Source organism: Alexandromys fortis, unplaced genomic scaffold (assembly GCF_014885135.2).
Source record: "Alexandromys fortis isolate MF-2015 unplaced genomic scaffold, M_Fortis_MF-2015_v1.1 scaffold_118, whole genome shotgun sequence".
NCBI classification, from domain to species: Eukaryota; Metazoa; Chordata; class Mammalia; order Rodentia; family Cricetidae; genus Alexandromys; species Alexandromys fortis.
In genome coordinates this window covers 123095-136904 of record NW_026068010.1, presented here as the reverse complement: position 1 = coordinate 136904, position 13810 = coordinate 123095, and the positions used below count along the sequence as shown (strand labels likewise).

General features: G+C 44.0%; 1 protein-coding gene across 3 annotated transcripts in view; it reads left to right on the top strand.

The window, feature by feature from the left end:
* The first annotated feature begins 1984 nt into the window (after nucleotides 1–1984).
* Nucleotides 1985–13810, top strand: part of Wasf3 (WASP family member 3) — a 96938-nt gene continuing 85112 nt past the window's right edge. For 2 of the 3 annotated variants that reach the window (XM_050161959.1, XM_050161956.1), the window contains exon 1: nucleotides 1985–2096. The gene's annotated coding sequence lies outside the window, so the exon portion shown is untranslated. Of the gene's footprint in view, nucleotides 2097–10552; nucleotides 10576–13810 lie in introns of those variants that run through there. The other variant, XM_050161957.1, reaches the window with a different exon arrangement.

Sequence of the window (13810 nt, the reverse complement as noted above, 5' to 3'; positions counted from 1 at the left end):
ATTTTCCCATGCCCACGTTGACAAAAGGTTTGTTCAGACATATTGCTCATTTTTAAACCCTGTACATTGTTTTCTTACTGAGATTTCAGTAGTTTTTTTTTTTTTTTATAACATGGGTCTTTTCATGAGGAATCCCCATGGGAGACTCAGTCATGAATTTACTTATTTAGCAACTTCGGCAGGTACTGGCTGTCCATGGGCTCTGCATACGTTTTCTCTTCTACTAATAGAAACTGGAGGTCTTTCTGTCTCCAGATATGTAACACTTTTGACTCCTTTGTAGCCATTTGACATGGGTCTGATGGGGCTTCCTGGAAAGACTGTTAAAAGGGGCAGAAAGAATCCTGCTGGCATGGGAATCACTGATCTTTTGCCCTTTGTCCATCTATCATTTTCCTGAATGTGAGGCAATGTCTAGAGGACCCATCTTGTGAATATGATGGCAAACATCACATGACAAGGGACATAATACTAGTGACTCTAAGAAGTCCAAGACACGTGACCCCCTGGAGATGCTGCAGGAGTCCTAGTGCTTGCTCCAGGCTTCTTGTTTAGCGATGTAGTGAAGTTGAAATGCTTTCAGTATGCTGTGGACACGATGCTAACTGCATTCTCAGGCCGACAGTATAAAGTATCACACTGGATGGGAGTGGAGAATAAAGTGAGGTCTTCCCCAGGTAGCTGAGCTCTAGTGAAAGGGCAGTGATGTGGATGCAGCAAATGCCAACACTTCAGAACCGGGCAGTTAGGGATCACGGTGTGTTCAAAGTGAGTGCAGAGGCCGCTTAGGTAATGCACGGGTTACTGAAGAAGGAGAACTGGGGGAAATGTAACTAGCAACCACAAGAAAGACATTCTGGGTATCATATACCTCCAGGGTTTTGAGTTCTTGATCAATGACCTGAATATATACACGGCGGCCATTCCCCTGGGTAAGAGCAGATGAAAAGGAGAAAAGACAATTTTAGTCTGAATGTCGATTCTTCTTTGGGCTGGGAATAAATTTATCCCAGTGCCAATGTTTAGACTACAGAGGAACTAAAATCTTGTTTACCTGCATATTTCACATTGCTATGTTATAGAAACTGGGGTTAGAGTTTTTAAAAATGCTTTGAAAGCAGTGTAGATTTTGTGAATGGTGCATGTTTTTTTCTGCTGTCTTTGTGATGGTGTGAACTCTGCTGAAATCTCTATCAACAGGTATTTACTAGTGGCTAATTGGTCACATGTCTTAAAGGCCTTAAACCTGAATCAGTTTTTCTTGGGCTCTTTATTGGGATTCAATTGGTTCTCTCTCTCTCTCTCTCTCTCTCTCTCTCTCTCTCTCTCTCTCTGTATAAAACTGTTTCCATTTTGTGATATGAATTGTAAATAAAAACAGAAGGCATGCGTGATATTTCTGTTTGTGAAGCTCACTTCCTTTGGAACCTCGGAAAGCATACTGCCTTCTCTGTTATTCCCTTCCCTGCCTGTCTTGTTTATTTTCGCTTCAGTTATCTGACATCACCGGAGACCAGGATAAGTTGATAGTTCAAGACTATCCTATAATAGGCAGTGTGGCTTTCCTCATAGGTGGGGGGAGTAGGATTTGGGAATGGGTGAAGACAGGGAAGAGGAATCTGTAGATGAAAAAGATGGGAGGGTTCTGGACAGATCTGACTGAGCGGGGCTTAATGCCAACTGATGACAGGGCTATAATCCTCTCAGGCTTGGGTGAATGCTCAGCCCTGCACGGTGTCTGAGGACATACAGGTGGGTAACATATCCTGGGTCCGAAGCACTCAAGACACAGGTGAAGGTTAGGCTACAGGTGGTGACTCAAAGGGTCTGCAAGCAGAGGGGTACCCGGGTCTCCTGGTTCCCCCCCACCTTGGAGGAGGAGGCCTGAGGAGGCACCGCCTCCTCCGCAGCGCCCCGCCCCCGCAGCGCCTACGCGGCCAGCTCCTGACCGCTCACCATTGGCCGCAGCGCTCGCCAATCCAGCCCCCTGGCCGCGAAGGGGGCGTGGCCGCGCGGTGCCGGGCCGGGGGCGGCGTCTGTCGCCGCTGTGCGCTGCGGTGCGGGCGGCGGGACGATGGATCCCGGATCGCGGCGTGGTGAGTGCGGCTGTCGTCCTTCCCAGGCTCCTGGCCGACCTCCGGGGGACGTGGGGCGGGATTCCGAGGGTGCCGCGCTCGGGCTGCGGACCTGCCCTGGTCCCTCCCGGCCGCAGGTGGCGCCGCATCCTCCCTGCGCATCCTTCATCCCGATAGCTCCCGTCCCGCGTGCGGCCTGGCCTGCGTCGGGGTCCTGCGGGCCGCGTGCACCGTGGCTTCGGCTGCTCCCGGCCTGGTCCACGGCGCAGCTTCCCGGACTGAACATCATTCCCACCCTCTGGGTTTGGTACTTCCCAGGAAATGCCGGTTTTCCCTCTTGGTTTGGCCTCTCTGCAGTGGAGAGCAGAGTTCTTAATTATTGAGAAACTATGCGATAGGCCTGGGATTAAAGGGAGCCTGTCATCTTCCTAGCAGTTGTTGAGTGGAATAAAAAATTCTTTATCATTTAGGGTTTGGTTTTAATATGGTGATTGCCTTCTAGTAGGGATTTTTTTTTTTTTTTTGAGTTTTCGAAAGCCGAAGGTTAGAAAGGGTCCTTTTTATTTGGCGTCGAAGCTCTTAAATTCAAATAAATGCCTAGTGAGACACGATATTTTGACTTTTAATATTCCGAATCCACGTTTCTGTAAGGGGAGGGACTGACCATTTGAAATGTTCTACATTTTGAAAGTTTGGCTTGTCCAAAAACTGTGAAAATACCTGCGACTCTACAGCAAACCGAGTTTTATATACTTGGCTGGTTTCTCTGTCCTCGCCCAGGGCAAATTCTCCTGAGCACCGGCTGTTTTTGTGCAGGCTTTACCAAACTTTCCTATTCAAGCAGCGAGACAATGCAGTCAGTGGATCTTTTCAGCCAGTTCTTTCATCTCCTTGAGAGGCTAAACCAGAGAGAGCAGGTTTGACCTTTCCCAAAGGCAGTTAAAGATCGCATCCTCTCAGCTTCCTTCTCCCAGGGTTCTAACAGTCGCCTTGTAGCGCTCAATTTTCTGAATCTAAAAGATCGTTAGAGTTGATTTTTAAGAAAGTTCTGTTGTTTTAGATGCTCAAAGCTCCCTGGATTGTAAAGGAGACTTGGCTTGGACTGGTATTTGTGTTGCTTCACTTCCGTCAGGGGAAAGGATTTTGTTCTAGAGCCATGCACAAACATCACGTTTGCGCAGTTTTCCAAGGGAAGCTGCTTTAGAGCGTTGCTTGATCGGTTTGCCTGAAATTTATAATCTCATTCTTACTGTTGGATGCTGGTCATTTCAAAAATTCTGAAAATAAATCCGGAACGAATTTTGCTAGGTGGTTATGCCAACACGGGACAGCCTCTGCTTCAAGTTGGCCCACCATCAGTAGGTATAGACATACTTCACAGTTTTCATAGATACTTATATGTTGACAGGCAATTTTTATTGGTCATTGGGATGCTTGGATGAAAACATCTTCGTTCGATACATATGAAAAGACTTGTCTGTACTATGCTCCACTGGATCTCTGACTCCAGAAACACCCTTTGAAGAAAGTAGGTTGTGCTTTTCCCTTGGGAGTGTGTCTCTAAATTGCTGTACAGACTTCAAATTTCTCACCTTCTCAATTCTTTAAAAGTTAATTAACTGATTTTAAGTGCTTGTTTAAATTCAGTTTTTGTGTGTCCAGTGTACACATGTGTGTATGTGTGCTCATATGTGTATATGTGTACGTGGGTCCTCTGTCGATCTTTCATTTTCTTGAGGCACAGTCTCAGTAAACTTCAGGCCCTCAGTTTTTCTGCAATCCCCTTGTCCCTGCCTCCCCTTGCTCCCCAGTGCTGGGGTTATAGGTGCACAACTATACCTGGCTTTTTACAGGGGTGTTTAAGATCCAAACCTGGGTCCTCATATATGTGCAACAAACACTTGCCCACTGAGCTCCTGGCTTCCCAGAATGAGCACGGTCCTCAGAGCATTATATTGTACTTAGGCATTGTTTCTAACTTACTTTTGGGCATTTGGAACCACATGTACATTGGGAAAAATATTTATGTCAACATAGAGATGTATGGAATAAAGTTTCTACCCTCCCCGCCTTGTGTCTGCACTGATACTGTTTCTTCAGGGCTAACTAAACTTAATACTATGGGGTATGTCTTTCCAGAGTTTCTATCTAGTTGAGTGCCTACAGTACCAAGAACCACCTTATCCACTGGGAACGCAGAGGTGAGAGATACTAGATTGTCAGATCTCCATACCCTATCCTGACTGACAGTGGGGTGTGGTCAGCATTATGATGGACAAGCTTCATGAATGACTTAATGTATTCATTTACTTCTTTTCAACCTTCAGGATACTTTAGGGTTTGTCATGCATGGTAGGAATATACCGATCAACAGGGCAGATATCTCTGTTGGCTGTAGAAGGAGAGAGCCACTTGGCTGCTAGTTCGTTTCCTGGCCGTCCAGACCCTGGAGGGGGAAGGAAATGAACTGGAAGAGGAAGGGCTGGGAGGAGGGAAATTAGAGGAGGTAGAATTGCTAGAACCTCATCATTGGTTGGGTGACTGTGTGATTCAGGCTAGCTGGATGATAGCTTTTAGGGCAGTACTCTGTTGCCCTTGGTGGTTTGTGACTTGGTTGGTAACCCAGTCACATGTAGGCTTAGACGGGGCAGCTGCGTCTGCTGCTAGTGATGGGGAGATGGTGGGTTACGCTTGTCCCGGCTAAGTCTCAGCTGCTGTGGGACAAATGTTCTGGAGTGTAAGAACAGTGGTAGGTGGCATGAGATTTGAGGAACTCTGCGTTTGAAAGATAAGTATGAGGTGTTTGAGAAGCAAGAAGGTCAAGGTGTCCAAGGGAGCCTCTGCCGGCAATGACACCTAGTGGTGAGAGCCCTAAGGCCGGTGTGCACCAGGGTTCACAGTGGGTGGAAATCTAGAGTGTAGACTGCCTTGTTCTAGGACTTTGGTGGTGACAGTAAAGGGTAGATGCAGGGAGTGGGGGTGAAGGGCTGCCTTGTTGATTTTGGCTTTACCTGGAAGGCTCTGAGTTAGTATAAAGAACTTGGATGGGAGGTATTGGAGAAAGGTCTCTCTTCATAGAGACTTCAAGGTAACTGTTGGCTTTGGCCTAGGGCTGCCGTAGTCTCCCTAGTGGTCTCCCAAACCTTTTTGCTTTGGATTAAGAAATGAAAGGAAGAGAGAGGAGCCAGTCAGTGTAGTTGGGCTCCTAAAACTCTGGGAATAGAGAAGAGTAGAAATTCTTTCTTCCAGATGGGCACTAGAGACGGGCATCTGGTACAGGATATTTTTTTCTTCCTTCTTTCTCAAGACATGGAGTTTTAAGAATAGGGTAGTTCTTATTCGAATGGATTCCAGCTTGGGCTAGTCTGTCTTTGGGTTCCCTGTGAGGTCATGTTGTCCTCAAATGGGGGAGTATCCCCCCTTATTTTCGTTCGGTCTTTTTCTTTGATGAATGAGTACTCTCTCTGAGTTATGTCTTTGCACTTGCCCAAGGCTGGCTGTTTGGTCAGAGCCCGTGCTCCTAGGCTGGCAGACAGCCCTAGATAGAGACTTCTCCACGTTCACATTTCAGTCGCTTCTTCCTTCGCTTTTCCCTGCACCCATGCCCGCTCTTGGAGTTTACCACCTTGTTTCGTTTTTTTCTTTTCTTCCATTTTTGTCTTTTTTTTCATCCTGAGGACGCTTTTATATAACTTTTTATTTCAATTTTAGATGCTCCAAATATCCTAGGGTACACTCTCATCTTCTAGCTCAAGCTTTTACGCCTTGGTTCTGTTCTCAGCATCTGGTATGATTTTCAACTTTGTGTTTTACTTTTCCTGGGTGGTATAAACAGTTAGTACAAACAATTAAACCTATGCCCTGGCCATGCTAGGTATGCCATCCACCACCGAGTCCTCTTAAAGGTTTCTTATTTTGAGATAGGTTTCACCGAGTTACCCAGGCTCTTCAAGTGAATCCTAGGATTCTCTTGCCTCACTCTCTTGGATAGCTGGGATAAATAGCTGCAATTTCTAGCCTATATCACCAGGCCTAGACCTCAGTTTCTATTTTTTTGAAAATTTTCCTGGAACATGTTTTTAGGGTCCTCTCTACCATCAGATTAGTGGAGCCAAATAAATCCTGAATAAATGCTGAAATTGGTTGAAAGTGGTTTTCTGTCGTATTACATATTTTAGAAATAAATATAACTGTGAGTAAATCTGTATTATGTGTAGACTCTTTTACCATGTAATTTTACATTCATTTATTATGTATATTTATACGTATATATTGACTCTTTTGCCATGTAATTGTATAGTTTCCTTTCTTTTCAGTGTGCTCGTCATTTTAGTCTGTTAGGGTAACAAATGCCCGCACACTTATAACAAAGTGAATAAGGTTTGTTTTCATTCAGTGTTTTAGGCTGTGATCCATTGGCTCTCTTTTGCCTTTAGGCATATGACAAGATGTCACATCATGATATAAGTGATCGACTCAGTGCTTCAAGGCCAGAGTAAGTGTGGGAAGAGGAAACCGAGGTCCTTTAGTACCACAGCCCCGGTGCCTTGAAACTTCCCACCAGGCCTCGCCTCTCATCTTACCATCTCCCTTGCACATTTCTCTGGCAGTCAGAACTTGAAACCAGACCATGGAGTGCTGACATCTCAACGTTAGCAGTCAATCCTCATGTTTGGATGCCTGTGTCGTAGGTACCACTTTAGTGAACCAGTTGCTTGATGTGATCAAGCTCCTGTTTAAGTATCCTTCTTCTGGAGTGCCCAGGATCAGAAGTGCTTTGGATGCTGGAAGTTTCCGCATAAACATAAAGAAGTATCATGGGTATGGGATCCATGTACAAACACTGAATTCAAGAGTGTTTTGTGTATATCATACATATGGCCTCAAGTTAATCTTGCACAACGTTTATAATATATTTTTGCATAAAATATTTTGTGGTGGGGATTTTTCTACTTGTCAGAGCTTATGAAGTTTCGGTTTTTAAATTTTTATTTTGTTATGTGCGTGTGTTTGTGTCTGTGTGCCTTTGTGTGCCTTGGCATGTGTGTGGTCAAAGGTCACATTTCAGGAGTCTGTCTTTTCCTTCAAACATGGAGTCAGACAGCAAGAGCTTTTACCCACTGAGCCATCCTGTTAGCTTTGGTTTTTGGATTAGAAGTTACACTGGTTAGTGTTTGTCATCTTGACCCAGGTCGAGTCACCTGAGAAAAGGGAACCTTAACTGAGGAATTGTCTCTGTCAGGTTGGCCCATGGGAGTGTCTGTGGGACATTTTCCTGACTAATGGTTGATGTGGTAGAGCCCAGCCCCCTGTGGGTGGTGTCACCACTAGGCTGGTAGTCTGGGGTCCTATACGAAGGCAGTCTGAGAAAGCTGTGGAGAGCAAGCCAGTGAGCAGTGCTCCTCTGTGGCCCCCGCCTATGCGCCTGCCTCAGGTTCCTGCCGTGACTTCCCTCCACGATAGGCTTTGATCAGGATGGGTAAGTCAAATAAATCCTTTTCTCCCATAGCTGCTTTTGGCCATGGTGTTTCTCACAGCTATAGGAAGCAAACAGGACAGTAGTGTTCAGTCCACTCAGAGAAACTGTTTTCTCCTGGTAAATCACGATTATTTTATAGAATGCCTTTCTCGTTTATTTGTTTTAAACTACCGCTATGTGATTCTTAGTTAGAGTACAGGTTCTAAGTTGTGCCTCTGGCCCTGGACCTGTGCTAGATGGAGCTATGTGATAGTTTAAATTGCCCAAAAGAATATAAGACTACAAGGATCATCCTACTTTAAGAGTTAATATCATGAGCTGGGCCGCGATGGCTTGCACTTTTAATCCCAGCACTCAGGAGGCAGAGGCAGGTGGGTCTCTGTGAGTTCTAGGCCAGCCTGGTCTACAGAGAGAGTTCCAGAATAATCAGGGCTACACAGAGAAACACTGTTTCTGAGAGAGAGAGAGAAAGAGAGAGAGAGAGAATATTAATATAAATGGACAGAAACAGCCCTCAGTTATACTTTAAGCTATGTTTACTTTAAAGATCTCATAACTATTCCTTTAGTAAGAGATGTACTTAAAATATTTTTATTATTATATTCACTATATTCACCCTCTCTGTTTCTGTCTATCTCTCTCTTTCTCTCCCAGTTCTCTCTCTCTGTCTCCACCCTCCCCTCCCCTCCCCCCATTTAGATCAGAGGACAACTTGGAGAAGTTCTTTCTACCTTATGGGTCCTGGGAATTGAATGCAGGTCCTCAGGCTTGGTAGCAAGTTCCTTTACCCATCCAGCTAGCTTACTGCCCCTGAGAGATGAACTTTTATACCCAGAGGCCCTTTCCTCACTGCTGAGCCTTCCTGCTTTTCTGAGTTGGAACTCAGTGTCTTCTGTTTTTCCTCTTTATCTACCATTTTCTTCTACTTTTCTGACCCATTCACTTATAAACAAAACAAAGAACAATAACAAGATCCTGGCTTTCTCTCTTCCTTTAAGCTCTCACAAAACTGTCCTCCAATTTCCTTCTGTGTCGGCTGTAAAATTCTTCCGTCCTTGAGACTGCCAACCTGAAGAAGGCACCCTGCGTTCCCACATCAGCAATGTAGAGTTCCGGAGACGGCTGCTGGGACTTCCAGGATTTTGTGTCTCTGAATAGAAGGGGGAAATGGACAGAGGCCCGTGTCTGATACTTATAAAGCCTGGATGTATTAAGCAAGGATACGGTAGGAAGCAGATCTGAGCAGGGAGAGGCTCCTGGGAGAGGTTTCCCAAAGGTCCAGGTGGTTGTGTTGCACCTTGTCATGTGTGTGGAGTCGGTTACTCACTGGCCTTTTTGGGTCAAATGTCCCTCTTCCTCTTTGCCAGCAGGGTTTTTTTTTCTTGGATGCTAATTTTGCAGTCCTTGTGTGAGGCCTGGGCTTCACTCTTGGATCTCCTCCCCCGCCTCAATAGTACAACCAAACCTGGCTTTTTGATTTTTAACATAAAACTAGAAATTGCAGAAGTCCCTCATTTCCCCAGTCACTGGGCAACTGGTTTTAATTATACAATGCGACATCGTTTCTCAAGACTACACTGCAGTTGAATCATTCTTTGAAATATTCTGACTATTAACTGTTACTTATTTTTCAAAGTTGACATCACAGTTTATAGCAGTTTCAAGGTTTGTCAGGGATAATGATGAATTCATACCTGAGCTGTATTCACAATTTTCACAACTCTGCTGTTTGTGCCTTACATAAACTCTATACTTCTTTAAAACAAAACAAACATACAAAGAATCACAAAATTCGAGGCCAGTCTGGCCTACAAGAGCTAGTTCCAGGACAGGAACCAAAAGCTACCAGAAACCCTGCCTCCAAAAAAAAAAAAAAAAAAAAAGAATCACAAAAGCGTCAAATCTTGAAGAATTGTAGAAGGCTTCCATGCTGTTATAGTTAGCTTCAGCTGTCAACTTTACACAACCAAGTGCCACTTTGGAAGAGGGAGCCTCAGTTGAGGAATTGGCTTCATGAGATTGGCCTGTGACCTGTAGGGCATTTTCTGATTGCTAATTAATACAGGAGGGCCCTGCCCACTGTGGGCAGTGCCATCCCTACGCAGTAAGGCCTGGGCTGTTTAAGAAAGGTAGCTGAACATGAGCCTGGGACCAAACCTACTACAAACCTGTAGTAGGAGGCTGCTAGTTAGTTCCTGGCTGCTAAGCCCTGAAATGACCACACAGAGACTATATTATTTGCAATACTGCTGGCCAATAGCTTAAGTGTATTTCTGGCTAACTCTTATATCCTAAACTATCCCATCTCCATTAATCTGTATATTGCCATACCAGGTAAAGTTCCAGCATCTGTCTCTGGCAGGGCTACATGGCTTCTCTTGACTCCACCTTCTTTCTCCCAACACTCAGTTTAGTTTTCCCAGCCTACCTAAGTTCTGTCTTCTGCAGGCCTAAGACAGTTTCTTTATTAATCAGTGGAATTCACAACATACAGAGAGGAATCCCACATCACCTCCCCTTTTCTGTTTAAATAAAAAGGAAGGTTTTAACTTTAACATAATAAAATTACATAAAACAGTTATCAAGCAAGAATTACAGCTACACTATTTATATTTATTTTATCTTTCATCATAACTAAGGAAAACTATAACTTTATATTCTTCAACTCCATCAAAGACTCCAGAAGGATATAATAGTACCTAAATAAACAGGAAGGGCATTTTAAGCTACTTCCAGAACTCTAAAATTGACAGAGACATCTCGCTGTCTGGATAGTCACCCAAAGTTCTTCTGGCCCATAGTATCCAGAAGACTTTTCCATGAAGAAGAAAATTTGAAAGACAGTTCTGCCTGTATTGGCAGCTTGTCAGTCACTTTCTTCTGTGTCCTGCGGAATGTCTTTCAGACTCTTTCTTGAAACAGGAATCCCGAAGGATCGTCTCACCTTTAGGAAAGTTCAGCAGTCATTTCTCTGTGGGTCCTGCATGTCCAGTTCATACAGCATAGCATCAAGAAGTTCAGGTAAGAGCACTTTCTTGCCCAAATCGCTAATCAATGCCATAAGGAGCCTCTGAAAGATTTTAAGAATCCCTATCTAACTGAAATATATCTCAATATATCTAAAAAAAAAACCTAACATGACTACAAGCTTGACTATTAATGATGCTTATCTATCTTAATTATACATTACATTTTTAAATAAACCGTATAATCATAATACTTTAATCAAGAGCAGAAATATATATCAATAGACTAAAATCAGTGCCAATGCAAATTATTCATATCTATATCACAAATCAGTGAGCACCATAGCATTCTTCCTTGGCCTTTGCTTTAGTCCTTCCTCACGTTCCTCCCTCAGTTTTCCTCAGTGATGGGCTGTAATCTGTAAACCGAATAAACCTCCTCCCCAATTTGCTTTTGGTCAGGCATTTATTACAACAGCGGAAAGCCAGCTGGGACAGGCAATAAAATGGTTAGGACAGGCACACAGCTGCCACACTGTCAGTCTATTTATTATTAACTCTGTTTTGCCAGTACGCACTCGGAAGTTTATGGCTTTACTGTTTTGCTCTTTGATATCTAATGACTGTCAGACTTAATTTAGACCCAGCATCTTATTCTGCATTTTTATATACTCAGGGTGCTTTCTCTTTTTGTACAAAGAATTTAGGTCTGCTTGTGGGTAAATGAAAGTTGCTAGTTGTGTTTAAGTGGGTGTGTTTATTGTCTGAGACGCTTGTGGTTTTATTGGTCATAGCTGGTGGAGGCTTCTTGCTTGTCTTCCATTAAGTGAAGATCTGAGTTAAATCACAGGAAGTACCCATAACAATAAAGAGCTAAATGTGAATTCTGAGGATCATTAATCTATGGGGACCAAGAGTGAAACACTATGACCCGTCCCTCTGGAATGGTTAAGTCTTCATGGCCAGAATTTTAAATGGCAGAGCTAACAGCTTCAGTAACTGCAAGATTTCAGTGACTCGGCCAGAGAAATCTGTATGTTTGGAGGCTTCTGTCTCCGGCACAGCTGGCATCCCTAGTGGACTTCTGCATGGCTGCCCTGGTAGGCAGCCTCTTTTCACCTTGCATCATGCTTTCTGCAGAAGCTGGGGTCCTGGGTGGTTTATCTGGTAGCTAGGGAGAAAATAAGAGCCAGTCTCAAACTGCTGGCTGTGCTAGGGCTCAACCTCATTTGTCCTGATTTAGTAGGCTAGAAAATGTAAGTGTAGCTAGGAACCCCCACAGAAGAGACGATGTCAGTCAGCCCAGGGCTAAGAGTGGTAGTTTGTATCCTTAGTGAGGGCACCCAAACTCAGCTCTATGCTATTCATAAAGAGCACTCTAGTTTCCTTAATAAATCCTTGATTTCACATCGCATATCCTTCAAGCTGCCATTCAGAAATATAGTTTAAATGGAGTGTGTGTGTGTGTGTGTGTGTGTGTAAGATGGCTATAGGATTTGTGTGACTCTTTCTCAGCATGGGGGCAGGGCACAGTATTTTGTGCTGTATAGTAAAGGTAGATTTAGAGACCAAAGAGGGTTGCTTCATTTATCTGGAGTGTTCTGCTTCCTGTGTGCTGCAGCAGAGGTTGGTGCGCCCATTTGCTTTCTGTTTTTTGTCAACTTAACACAAGCTAAAGTTATCTGGGAAGACTGAACCTCAACTGAAAAATTACCTCTTTCAGATTGGCCTTTAGGTTGTAGGTCATTTTCTTGATTAATGACTGATGTCGGGGATGACCCAGTCTGCTGTGGGCCGGGCCACCCCTAGCCAGGCAGGCCTGGGTTCCAGGCTGAGCAAGCCATTGGGGAGCAATCAAGTCAGCAGTGTTCCTCCAAGGCTTCTGCTTCACTGTCTGCCTCCAGGTTTCTTTCCTGGCTTCCTTTATAATGGATGATGTTTGAGAGTGTAAGGGAAATAAACCATTTCCTCCCCGAGTTGCTTTTGGTCAGAATTTTTTATCTCATCATCAGAACGTGAGCTAGGACAGTTGGCAAGCTGCATCCTGGGAGCCAAGGCCGACTTGTTACCTGATTTTGTAGGATTACAGCCATACCATTTCTGTGTGGTGTAGCTGGTGAGGGTGGACCGGATGTCTGTGGTGGCAATGGCAAGTGTGCAAGCTGCAAAGAATGGAATATTTAGTGTGTGACATTTTACAGCCAAAACACTTGCCCCCAGTTTCAGAGGATCAGCTTAGTACTGTTCTTATGGGATCTGTACTCTGTACTCTGTTGCTGGTGAGAGAGAACTTCTGACGTTCCTGGAAGGACTGGTTGTTGTACACGAGCATTTCACCCAACCCAGGCTCTCGACTGGATTGTGAGGGCCTCTGCTAGAGTCCAGGCAGTTTGACTTTTAGATCAGGTGGCCATGGCAGCGGTGGCTGTCTGTCTTGTGAGCAGGAATGATTCTGAGCCCTTTCTCAGCCCAGAAGGACAGCCTGTGGGCACTGAAGAGGGGAGTGACATTCCCTTTTTTTTTTTTTTTTTGCAGAGCAGGGCCATGGTAATTTTAATGTGGGGAAAATAGTTTCCCTGAGCTATAAAAAGTCAGTAATCTGTCGAGAGTGTCTTGTGGAGAGCTGCTGTCTTCATGTGTACCCAGCAATATGAAGTAGTTGCAAAATGTACCTCTGTGTAATTAAACAAATTGCTGTGCTCCCCAGAGTTATGGATATGACCCAATTAAACTTGGGATGATGCCTAAAGAAATTACTTTATTTTCCAGGCACGTGACATTAAGCCATTTTGGGTAATGATTAGTTGAAAAAAATGTGATTTTTAAAAAATAATTGTGGGGGAGGTAATTTACTTTTCTATTCTCTATAACAGAGTGTCTACATAATTAGAAATATTTCTAGTTTTTATAGGTTAGGTTTAAAATGAAACCTAAAGCCACAACTTGTAGGATTTTTTTTTTTAATAAACACATTTTCTGCAGCAGCTGGAACTAAATTTCATAAGGATTTGAATGACACAATTAATACATTTCTCTGACATGCCCAGATGTTGCTCCTAAAAGCTATGAACACACATTCTTTTTTTAAATATTTATTTATTTATTTATTATGTATACAAACATTCTTTTTTTCTCTTTATGTTATGTATACAGTGTTCTGCCTGCAGGCCAGAAGAGGGCACCAGGCCTCATTACAGATGGTTGTGAGCCACCATGTGGTTGCTGGGAATTGAACTCAGGACCTTTGGAAGAGCAGGCAATGCTCTTAACCGTTGAGCCATCTCTCCAGC